Below are 12894 nucleotides of genomic sequence, written 5' to 3'. Positions count from 1 at the left end.
GATATAAGATTTATTGATTTCCTGGGGTTTCAATCATGCGATTTCGCTTTTCTTATATTCAGCGATTTTTTATCTATCAAAATCTTCTCTGTTTTCTGTTATTTCTATTTATTTTTTCGTTATTCTGACTTCTCTGTTCTTGATTTTTCAGTTTTCTTGGCCTCTTTCAAATTTTTTACTCTTAAATTAAACATTCTTCGATTTTTTCATGGCTGTTGATTCTTCAATTTCACGATTTTTAATTACTCGACTCATGCACTACCGATTTCTTCGAGTCGTTGACGCTTTTATTTCACATTCTTCGTGTTTTGATTGGAATTTTCAACCCAAAGGCTTTTGGATCTTTCTATTCGTCGGTGCTTCAATTTTTCCATACTTTATCTTTCTCAATTCTCAATTGGTTTCTCGACTATTCTTCTTTCCGATCACTTGATTTTACGTTTTTTTTATTCCTCATTTAATCTATTTCTGTTCTTCAACTTTTTCCCCGAGTCCCCGATTGTGCATCGACTAACTCCTCGAGTTATGGATGCACTGACTTTTTGTTCTTGTGTTTATAGATATAGATATAGGTTATTCTGTTTCTATATTCTTAGTATCGATTCGTCGATTTTTCGATTATTCGATGATTCGATTGTAAAGTTCTCCAATTCTCTGATGCTTTTATCATTCGGTTTTGCTTTTCTCGTACTTGTTGATACTTCATTACTCAAATTCAATGTTAAATATTATTATATATTTTCTGATAATATTAAACTTCTTTATAAATAGAAATGATTTGCTGTCCGCATTTAACTCGATTTAACTCGAAAACGGATCAACGGATTTGAATATTTTTTTGTAGTTTGATGTAGCTATGCGCAGTGGCGATATCGTAACCAATGAGGTTTTACCGAGGTGCGATTATTGCTAGTTAAAAAAGGCTTGATGCGTAATGAGTTGCACCAAGTTTATATACTAAAAAAGTTTATAAAATCAATTGGGAAGCTGTGTGAATTCGGGATGTTAGTAAACCAAATATATTTTTAAGAAGGAACGCGATTGCTCGCTGGGCTATTCACATAGTTTTCTTGAAAATATTGCAAAAAAAATGAAAAATAAATTTTTAAAATTATTTTTTCAGTGTAATTTTTTCCTTAAACATTTTTTGGTATTTTTTTTGAAAATTTATTTTCCTACATTTCTTTGACCAGAATTTTGTAGATAATATAGCTTTTGAGTCATAATTTTTTGTAAAATACAAAAAATTATGACTCAAAAAGTATTCTAATTCTTTTTCGAATATTTCAAGTAAAGTTGCTTAAATGACCAATGTCTTTAAATCCACAACGTTCCACTGCTATCTGAGATGACGATGCCAACTTCTAAGACGAGTTGGCCTGCAAACCGTCAGAGGGAATCATATTTCTTTCCAAAGAATAATTCCACCGCACGACGCGAGCAATCGGCACAGCACAAATGTTCTTACAGTTACCTTAAGTTTAAACACGTCATATTAGCTAACCGTTATCGAGAGTGTAACTAACTTCAAATATTAAATTCCCCTCTCTCTATCTCTTTCTCTTTCTCTTTCTCGATCCAACGTGACATCGAAGAAAGAAATCATACCATGTAAGCTCAAGCCCGGATTGTTTGCAAAAAAGGTACTTGTTAGATTGGAAGAATGTGAGCGACGAATAAAATTGGAAGAAAATCTACCTATTCTATTCGTTACATTGTTTACTTGTTTTACTATTTTCACTACATATGTAATATTAACGTTCAAAATGTTTCTTTTTTCCACTTGAAACCTTGAAATGGGTCTCTATATTGAAAGATAATACGTGAGAAAGCTTTAAGAGATATAAAAAGAAATATAAAGATATACAGCCATTCCATGTGAAATCGATATAGTGATTCTCAGATTTTCGTGAGAAGTGGTAATTTTGTTCCTTTCTGCAAAATATTATACCCGTATTTTTTTTCATTTTTTATTTGGATGCTCATTTCTATTTTAGGGTGGTCCGAGAAAGCATTTTTTTCACCTTTTTTCAAAAACAAAATTTTCAAAAATTCATAACTTCTGAACTACCCGACATCGGTTTGACGATCAACATATCAGATTGAAGCCAATTAACTAGCTTCTTTGAAAAAATACTATATATCATAAAACAGTTGATTTTGTTTCAGTAATTTTTGATTGTATTTGTTCTTTATAGTTTACATGGTCTCGGGAACAAGGGCGCTATATTTTTCTATATTTTTTTCTTGAAAGCTGAGATTTTTTCACATCACATATCCGAATATCGGAGAGGTGTTTTTTTCGTTTTTGAGCTATGATTTTTCATGTTAACGTGTTAACATATTGATTTTTCCAAATCTTCGTTCAATATTCCTGTGCGACTAGACTACAACTATGCGACTAGAATCCAAGTGCGGACCAACTCATTGGCTTTAAATTGACATATCGATCATCTGAATCGGCTCAGCAGTTCAAAAGTTATGAATTTTTGAAAATCATTTTGGGAAAAATGGAGATAAATGATTTACACATTCCGTTTTCATGCAATTATTTTTCCCGAAGTTACTGCGTTTTAAATATCACATTGAAATTTAGATTCCTCTACGTTCTTCGTCATTCATGATAATTTTTTTTTATAAGAAATAAGAAAAGTTCATAAAAACGTTTAGAAAATTAAAAAAATCATTAAAATGTATACTTAAAAAATTAGGCATTAGAAAAGTAGAACTATAAAAGAATTGAGAAATTGAGGAAATTTATGTGGAAAAATTTCCTATAATTTTCAATATTTTCAAACTGCAAACATGAGGGAAAAAATCAAAAAATTAAATAAATAATTAGAAAATTGAAATTTTGGAACATTCGAAGAATTTAGAAGATTTGAAAAAAACAAAAAAGTTGTTAAATTCAAAGAATTCAAAAAACCCTAAACGTTAACAAAATTTAAAAAGAATTAAATATACTATTCTTTTTAAATTTTGTTAACGTTCAGGGTTTTTTGAATTCTTTGAATTTAACAACTTTTTTGTTTTTTTCAAATCTTCCAAATTCTTCGAATGTTCCAAAATTTCAATTATTTATTTAATTTTTCGATTTAAAAAAATAAAAAAAAATTAGAAAAAATTGAAAGAAGAAAATTCAAACAAAAAATCAGAATATTTGTAAAATTCCTAAAATTGAGAAATTTAAATGATAAAATTGAAATTCTATTTTAAATTTTAAATTTTCATTCAAAATATTCAGAATATTTAGAAATTAAAAAAAAAACAAAAATCAAATGTGCCGAAAATTCCAATAATTTGGAGTTCAGGAAATTTCAAATTATGCAACATAGAAACTCAAAAAAGTGAAATTCAGAGAAGTTTAGATTCAGAAAATCTGAGAATTTAAATAAAATAGAAATTGGAATAAAATGCGAATTTTAAAAATTCGGCGAATTGAAATAAATTCAGAAAATTTTATGTTTGGAACATTTGCAAAATCAAAAATTTCATATTAAAGAAAAAATATGTTTAGAAAATTAAATATTAAACTCAAAAAGTGAACATTGAAAAAACATAAAATTAAAGAATAATAAAATTAAAACAACTAGAAATAAAAATGAAAACAATTGGAAATTTAAACAAAAACAGAAATGGAAGAAATTACAAATTTCAAGTTTAGAAAATTGAAAATTATGCAAAATAAAAACTAGAAAAAAGTGAAATTCAAAGAAGTTCAAATTCGTAAAATTTGAAAATTCAAATAAGATAGAAATTGAAAAAAATGCAAAAAATCAAAATTCGTCGAATTAAAAAAAATAATTTTAAATTCAGAAATTAGATATTTAAAAAAACATATGCTTAGAAAATACAATATTTAAAAAAAAAAAACAAAAAATAAAATCGGAAATTCGAAAACAAATTTTTTTCAAAATTTAAAATTTGAAATAAAAAAAAGTGGAAATTCAAAACATGAACATTTAAAAGAAAACAGAAAATTAAAGAATAAAAAAATCAAAACAACGAGAAATGAAAATGAAACCAATTTGAAATTTAAACAAAAATATAAATGGATTGAAATTACATTGAAATTACAAATTTCTTAAATGGAACAGTCTAAAGAAAAAATGGTGCAATCCCAGAAATTGACGATTCAAAAAATGGGATTTTCAGAAAAATTAAAATTCTAAGAAATTGTAGATGAGAAAAGGCGACAACAAAAAAAGAAAATTCGAAAAAAAAACATAGATTCAAAGTGAGTATTTGTCTGTTGAAAATGATAGAGCACATTATTTTTGATTTTTTGTCATTTTAGCGTTCTTATAGTCCATCCAATTTGGAAAAACTCCATGAAATTCAAAATTGGAAACCATCTTTCTGATTTAGAAATCGGCAAAACGATTAAGAGCTAGTTTTAATTTATTTTCGCATAATGTCTTGCGTATACTATTTTTTATATCGATGTAAAAACATTACCAATCAAATATTCAGGTTGGCATTAATTTGTATCTGTGTGCTTTTAATCACCAAGAACAGCTATTGTTTGGTCAATATATGACTAATAATATATGGTCCAATACTTAAAAGTTTCCTAAGGTTTCCGAGCAAAACTTTTCAAATTTTGTATTAAATGTTCCGAGTCAAATGTTAATGTACGGAATGTTGTTTGATGTAAGGTCGTCATGTGAAATACTGTGAGATTCAACTAACTTATAGTTATGAAAACAAAGGATTGTTCTCGTTGGATCCCATATAATCTGACAAACCCTCAAAAGGAAAAAAAATTAAAAACACAATCACGATGCTCCAAAAGACGTTCTCAGATCTTCCTTCCGAGCAGAAACTCAGCAAGGGCAAAAATAGTGTGCTAAGCCAGAACAAATCCACATTGTTTCAATGATTAAAACTACGATTCCACCTGTAGACCATCTAAGTTTTAGAGCTCGTTAATTCAGATCTACAACACAACATAGATATTTAATTCCTACCTTTTCCAGAGAACAACGGTGATAAACAATCATTGTTTATACATCATTAGCCTTCAGATAGACAGAGGAAGCGGAAAATATTGCTAGGACTAACGAGTCTCCTGAAAAATTAATCAAGCTATCTGCCGCGAACACACGAGACCTCCCCCAAAGAGGAAGCTTGCCTATTCAGGTCCTTACGCTTATGCCAGCGGGATCCCATTCTTGATTACATTGTGCCGCTGGAATTCTATCCTATCTCTACGCGCAACAATGTTTTATTCAAAACGAAAGACAAATGCGTTCGTTGATGACGAACCGTATTTGCCACCCCCGCGGTAGACAGAGAGCGGAACACCTCCGGAACGCATCATCATAACATAATGAGCGCCACGGGTGAACAGGATTTAAGCTTTAAGCATATTTTGTTTATTTCTTCGCCGTGGAATTGTACGAGCGGCGTTTTTCAAACAGGTGAGGCTCCCCCTCTGGGGGCGAGTCGCGACAGTGGCCGTCACACTTGACGTTAATTTTTAATTTCTCATTCTGAGCACCTTGCGTGCGAGCAGTCCAAACGACACGGGGGACCGCACACAGAATGATTTATGAATGCTGCTTGCATTCCAAAGGACTTCATTCCGCCCCCCGTGGCGGCAACGAAAGGGTGGAGCTCAAGTCGTGTGTTTCTCCCACACACATAGCAGAATGCAGCGGTCGAACAGAATCAGACGACGCCGCCGAGAAGTAATCCGTACGTAATTGATGACGCCATTAATTATTATCGTTCAGCGAGGTTAAAACAACTGCGAGCGCCGCCGACTAAGGAAAACGTAAGCTCCGTTGGGATGTAACAATGTGACAAACTGGTGACAGTAAACTGCGACAGTTAACACACAGCATCCCGAGGAGTGGTTATTGATGGAGCCTAGGTTACAATGGGTTGAAAAATTGCTCCGGGACGATAAACTGTCTGTGGCGCACCGAAGGCAATTGTGGTGTTTAGAAATTTTAACGTTTCTATTTTTCAACTGAATTTGATTGAAAATTTAAAAATTGATTGAAAAAAAAATTACGAAGATAAAAAAATGACGACGAACGACTAATAGAGCTTTCTATAAAAGTAGTTTTATAGAAAGCTCTATTAGCATCCAAAATAGTACATTAGTAGTTGAAAAAAGTTTGAAGAAAGGTTATGGAAGACCGAGATAAAAAAAATTATAGATATACAGGTCGGACTCGATTATCCGGAGTATTGATTTTTTTTTTTCACTCCGGATCATCGAATCCTTCGGATAATCGAATCAAAACTATTTTTTTTCTTTATTTGTTTTTCTTCAAAAATCATGATTGTTACGCCACTGTACATGTAATAGCTACTTAAACTTCACCTTAACATTGAAAGTAAGGAATTTCTTCATGCAACAAGTCATATTTGAAATATTAAAAAAATATTATTTTCCAAACTGAGTATAATCAAGTCCCAAATTGTATATAATCGAATCACATATAATCGAGTATGTATATATTCGAGTCCGACCTGTATTGTATTCTATTAGTCAAATCATTTCATTTGATACCAATATTGAGGGGATTGCGAAAAATACATAGTTGACCATTTTGTGGTGGCGACCTTCTCGAATTTATGTTGTTCATAGTGTAGTGTATTCTCCAAATCAAGCCATTCAGCCATTTTTTTGCGGCGGCCAAATTGAATTTTTCAAGATCATGGAATACGCAGTTTTATAATGACAGTAGAATTAAATGTATGTTCCAAATTTCAGATCAATCATTCAACAGGAACGGGGTCAATTTTCTATTAATGTGGGACAACCCAACAAACATTCAAACATACATAGAAACAGGTCAAGCTGAATGAAACTATTCAAAAAGTAATTAGTTGTTTGGGGGCTGCGGCCATCTTGAAATTGGATTTTTTATTATCTGCTATGTTCGACTAGTCGAGAACTTTCTTTTGATACATTTTTGGGCATTTTTCACAATAAACTGTGATCTACTAGTCAAGCCTTTTCATTTGATACCCACATTGATGGGGTTCTGAGAAAAGATGTAATCCGCCATTTTGTAGTGGCCGCCATCTTAGATTTGCATTTTTCATAAATAACTGTATTCTACTTGTCAAGCCCTTTCATTTGATATCCATATTGATGGGGTTGTGAAAAAAATATATATGGCGCCATTTTGCCCTGACGGCCATTTTGGATTTGCACTTTTCATAAATAACTGTGTTCTACTAGCCAAGCCCTTTCATTTGATACCCATATTGATGGGGTTCTGAGAAAATATGAAATCCACCATTTTGTAGTGGCCGCTTCTTGGATTTGCATTTTTCATAAATAACTGTATTCTACTAGTCAAGCCCTTTCGTTTGATACCCATATTGGTGGGGTTCTGGGGAAATATGAAATCCGCCATTTTGTAGTGGCCGCATCTTGGATTTGCATTTTTCATAAATAACTGTATTCTACTAGTCAAGCCCTTTCTTTTGATACCCATATTAGCTATTCAATATAGAATTATTATACAAATTACTCATAATTTCCGAAAATCAAAAATAAAATACTCCGGATAATCGAGTCTTAAATTCCGGATAATCAAATCCCGGATAATCGAGTCCGACCTGTATTAGTAAATAATGTTCCAATCAAAACCATTCCAGTGAAAATTTATAAAAACAATTAGAACAATTAACCATTGATGGATTCGATTATTGAAAAACGGAAATTAAAACGTATTGTATTCATGATTGTTAACTCGTAATTGTAAAAATTCGAAAAAGACAAATAAAGATACAAAAAACAACAGGGAAATCAACAGAGTTAGATTGAAAAAAATCATGATTTCTTCAGAAATGAAAAAGTAGGTACAGAAAAAAGTATAACCGAAAAACAAAACATGAAACGATGAGAAATATATTTCTCGAAAAAGATACAGAACACTAAATCATTAAAATGTGAACCTACGGTATAACGTGAACTAGCAAATTAAAATAATTCCAGCAAAACATAAATTTACGAAGAACAATCATTACAAAAAAATGAACACAGAGCGTAAAGTAGACGAGGAAAATAGAAAAGACGAGAACTAAAAATATTTTATCGCATTCATATAATAAAATAATATACTAATAGCAATATGAAAAATGAAAAACAAAATTTTTAGTACGGATTTCTTTTTTTTTTTTTTTTTATCTGTATTATAGTGATTTTCAACTCATTAGGCTGGTTCGTCACTTTTACTTCCATTTTTGGAAGAATGTCGGGAGTGAGAATTGAACTCGTGACCTTTAGCGTGAGAGGCATGGATGTTACCACTACGCCAGATCGCCTCCACAGTACGGATTTCTGCTACAGTAATGATACATGATTAATGTATTGTTGACAAATTGTGATTAAGATTTGAGGAAGAAACTCTGCAAATCTAAATCTAAAAAATAACGAGATTGAACAAAATCAAACTGATAAATCAAATGTCAGAAAGTGGAAGTTCTGAAAAAGGAATAATAAAAATAACTCATACATGAAATATATGAAATGATGTATGAAATATCAACAATTATGTATCATAGAAACCTTTACATCTTCTTCTTAAATAGCTCTAACGTTCCTAGAGGAACTTCGCCGTCTCAACTCGTATTACTTGCGTCATTTTATTAGTACTTAGTTGAGATTTCTATGCCAAATAACACGCCTTGAATGAATCCCGAGTGGCAAGCTCTAGAATACGCGTGACCACAGTGCAAGTCGGAGAAAATTTCATTGACAAAAAATTCCTTCGACCAGAACGGGAGTCGAACCCGATCCCCCGGCATGATAATATGTGACGCTAACCACTCGGCCACGTGAATACTAACTTAATAATCTTCGAAATTGCGAACCAAGGGAAACAGACGAATCGACAGAAATTTTATTATAAAAATTAATACAATTATAACAACACAGTATCTTCGAATAAAATGGATAAAAAAACATAAAGGTATAAATATACCTTGTAATTAAAAACGGAATAAAATATAGTAACAATTTAAAAGATTGAGAAAAAAATAAAATACATTTTAAAAACACAATAAAACAATTTCAATTAAGAAAATTGAAATTTATCTCTTTTTCTGCCAATGAAAGTTCATAATAACAAAAAAGAAAAACAAACGGGCAACCGATAAATTGACAACTAAAAGTACATAATTTGTATTTAAGTCTAAAATTTACTAAAAACCTCTTGAAAGTGAATACAACAGCAATGGCAATATAATGTCAATTAGAAAATAAAATCTAGGAGAAAATTAAAATTAAAATACGATAAACACATTAAGAGAATGAAAAAATAGAAAGATATTATTCACAGGTATTAGAAGATGGAACATGTTAAGAAGAAAAATGAAATTGCTGGGTTCACTTTTTGGGAAAACCCCTCAACCCCTAAACATAAAACCTTAAATCAACATAAAACGATAGTTTAAAATTGAAAAATATAGTGAGAATAGAGAAAAATGCACCTAGGACTATACCAATAAAAGAATGACTCAAGGAAAATGAATGTTTTCATTCCATTTCGTGAATGCAAAGAATAGATAACGTATTGCAATGATTGGATATTACTGTGACAACAAAAAATATTAATAAAATTCAATACATTTGAAATTCGAAAATCTGAAAATCTGATTAAAACATTTTCAAATTAGGAGATTTGGAAAAATGATGGTTCAAAATATAAAAATTTAGAAATCTTATGAAATAGAAATTTGAGAATATTTCGAAATGAATATTCTAAAAATCTAAAATAAAAAAAACAAATATTACAAAATTCAAAGAATTCAAATACTTGAAAATTGTGAAATGTAGAAATTGAAAAAATTCAAATTTAAAACAGAAGAAAAACTGGAATTTTAAAAAATCTAAAAGGGTATTTTAAAATCAAAATAAAATAAAAGTTTAAAACATTTGAATTTGGAAAAATTGAAAGTTTAAATAAAAAGAAAACACATTAAAAATTCAAAATATCTAAAAATAAAACATTCGAAATTTTTTAATGAATTATAAATAATTATTTATAAATTATAAAATAATAAAATATTTAAAGTATGTACAATTTGTAGAATGGAAAATTCCGAAATTTGAAACAAAAGAAATTCAATGAAAAAAAGAGATTCGAAGAAAAAAAAAATAAACATCAAATAAAAATAAAAGTATAAAAAATAAAATTCTTCTTCTCAAATGGGGATCAACATAGGGTAGGAGCCTGCCTGTTGGTCTCAAATGTTCCTATCTCACGCCTCCACGAAGATCATATGACGACATTTTTAGATCGGGCGTGAACTGGAAACACACACCTGGTCTTGGCTCCGAGAACGGGTGTCGAAAGTGGCTAAGTGAGGGGGTGCGAGCGAGTCAGAGCGCTATATCTCTCCCGGGGAAGGCCTCCCGGGTCATGGAGGCCTTGCCAACCCGCTGTCTCCCGGGCAAAGGAGATACACCCAGAAAATGGAGCTACGTTCACGAAGAGTAATTAGAATGCGATCACCCGAGGAGGGTCCCCGAACTGGAGCTGGTCCTGGAACGGGCGTAAGAGCGAGCGGCCAGCGGCTGGAGGGCGATGTGCAAGAGCGGGCCACCAGCCGGGTTCAACCCGAAGAGCTACCGCCACACGGAAACAGCAGTCATCGACATCACCCAAGAAACGCTGCGCCTACGAGACGTGTTGCGACTGCCAGACGACAGTCGTCCACACTTGTGGGTACCACTAGGCGCCGGATCATGTGGACACACGAAATGAATGAATTCGTGATCCGCGCCTATTACATCTGCACTGCTTTGGAGACGGACATGAGCGGTCGCCCTCGAATACTAACAATGTTCGAGGAAGCGTATCCAGAGTTCGTCGGGAGGCTTGATCAGAACGCGATGAACGCGAGGCGTAGAGCGATAGTACGCAACAACATGCTCTCCCAAACGCAAATCGACGAGATCAAGCAGCAGGTGCAGAGAGAAATAAGCTCCAGGAACGACAGAGCAAGCGATGTGTCGAGACGAAGTTCAGTACGGCTGAGCAATTCATTCGCGAGTGGGGCACGCGAATCAGCACCAGTGGAGGCCACAGTACTACAACCCCCTGAGCCGGAAGACCCACAGCCAGATCAACAACTACTACGCGATCTGGTCTTCCACTACGACGAGGCGATCTCACAGTTCCGCGACACAGACCCATTGTCGCGCCCCAGGATCCCGAAGTTGCAGCATTCCCGCAGGCTGACAAGTGCAGTAAAGCTCATGAACGAGCACGTTCTTCCGCTGCACTTGGTTGATGCTGAGAACATGGAGGAGCTGCAACTGAAAGTTTACTGTGCTGCTGTGGCGACCGCCAAAAGTTTAGGATACCGTATTAGGCCAAGAGGCGGACTGCTCCAACATCTCCGTGAAAGGCGTGAGCCTCCATGGCGAAGGAGATTGGAGCAACGGATCCTAAACAAGCGCGCCGCAATTGGAAGACTGATGGCGTACAAAAGAGGCAACAGATCGGCGAAATTATGTCGCCAAGTTGCTGTGATCGTGCGGCCTACTGAACTTCGCCACCTGGGAGCTCACCAGCTGACGGAAAAACTCGACACACTGGTACAGCAATTGAGCGTCCTAACTAAACGGCTGAAACGTTACTCTGACTCTGCAAAGCGCCAGGAACAAAATCGGATGTTCAGAGATAACGAAAAAGCGTTCTACGACCACATTAGCGACGAGAAGCCCGACTACCGCGAAGGTTTGCCAGATATTAGCGATGTGACGAACTTCTGGGCTGGTATTTGGGAGACCCCAGTACAACATCGCGACGGGCAAATGTGGTTAAGACGGGAGGAGGAGAGTTGTGGTGAAATTGGAGAGATGCCAGCTATCATCGTCGAAGAGAACGATGTCCGCGAAGCCTCGCGGTACCTGAGGAACTGGGCAGCACCGGGCTCCGATGGTGTTCAGAACTTCTGGCACAGGAAGCTGACCGTCGCACATCAAAAGATAACTGAGAGCTTCAACAAGGTGCTACGTGACCCACACAACCTCCCTGAATTCGCCACTCGTGGCGTCACATTCCTCCTCCCGAAAGACAGCAACACATTGAACCCATCAAAGTACAGGCCGATAACGTGCCTATCGAGTCTGTACAAGATATTAAGCAGCATCATAACCGCCAAAGTTTCTGCCCACTGCGAACAACACCATATCATTGCAGAAGAGCAGAAAGGATGCAGAAAAAATACGCATGGCTGCAAAGACCAGGCCATCATCGACGCAGCCATAGTCGGCCAGGCGGTTTATAACCAGCGGAACCTAAGCATGGCCTATATCGATTACAGGAAGGCTTATGACTCCATACCTCACTCGTTTCTCGTCCGGGTATTGGAGCTCTACAAAATTGATCCCGTCGTCGTTAGGTTCCTGCAGCATGCGATGAGGCAGTGGAGCACGTCTCTGCACCTTAGTGATGGGGAAAATGTGTTGCAGTCTAGAACGCTGCAGATAAAGAGGGGGATATTCCAAGGCGACTCTTTCAGCCCGCTTTGGTTTTGTCTGGCACTGAACCCCCTCAGTAGGACGCTCAATAGAAACGGTCATGGCTATAAAATAAGGTATGGCGACGGCGCCCACGAAGAAGTGACCCATACCTTTTACATGGACGATCTCAAGGTCTACGCTGATTCACGTCAGCGTCTAGGTGTAGCTATCCGGGTTGTCGAAGACATAAGCAGGGACATCTGTATGGAGTTCGGCCTCGACAAGTGTCGCTGTGTCCACCTGCTGAAAGGACAACTTACCGAATCCGGAGGCTACGAGGTCTATGACGGCGAGTTTATAAGAGACATGGTTCGTGGCGAATCCTATAAATATCTTGGATTCCGACAGCTCACCGGGATTCGCCACTCCGACATCAAGACGGAGCTGCG

The 12894-nt window shown here is 35.0% G+C and overlaps 1 protein-coding gene and 1 pseudogene across 5 annotated transcripts in view; one reads left to right on the top strand and one right to left on the bottom strand.

Annotated features, from left to right (window-relative positions):
• Nucleotides 1-12894, bottom strand: part of LOC129767995 (eye-specific diacylglycerol kinase) — a 475932-nt gene that overhangs the window by 415973 nt on the left and 47065 nt on the right. The gene's annotated exons all lie outside the window — the stretch shown is intronic.
• Nucleotides 853-976, top strand: LOC129763678 (U4 spliceosomal RNA; annotated as a pseudogene).

The sequence above is a fragment of the Toxorhynchites rutilus genome, chromosome 1 (assembly GCF_029784135.1).
Source record: "Toxorhynchites rutilus septentrionalis strain SRP chromosome 1, ASM2978413v1, whole genome shotgun sequence".
In the NCBI taxonomy this organism is placed as follows: Eukaryota; Metazoa; Arthropoda; class Insecta; order Diptera; family Culicidae; genus Toxorhynchites; species Toxorhynchites rutilus.
Note: the sequence above shows the minus strand (reverse complement) of the source record. Positions and strands in the feature narration are given on the sequence as shown.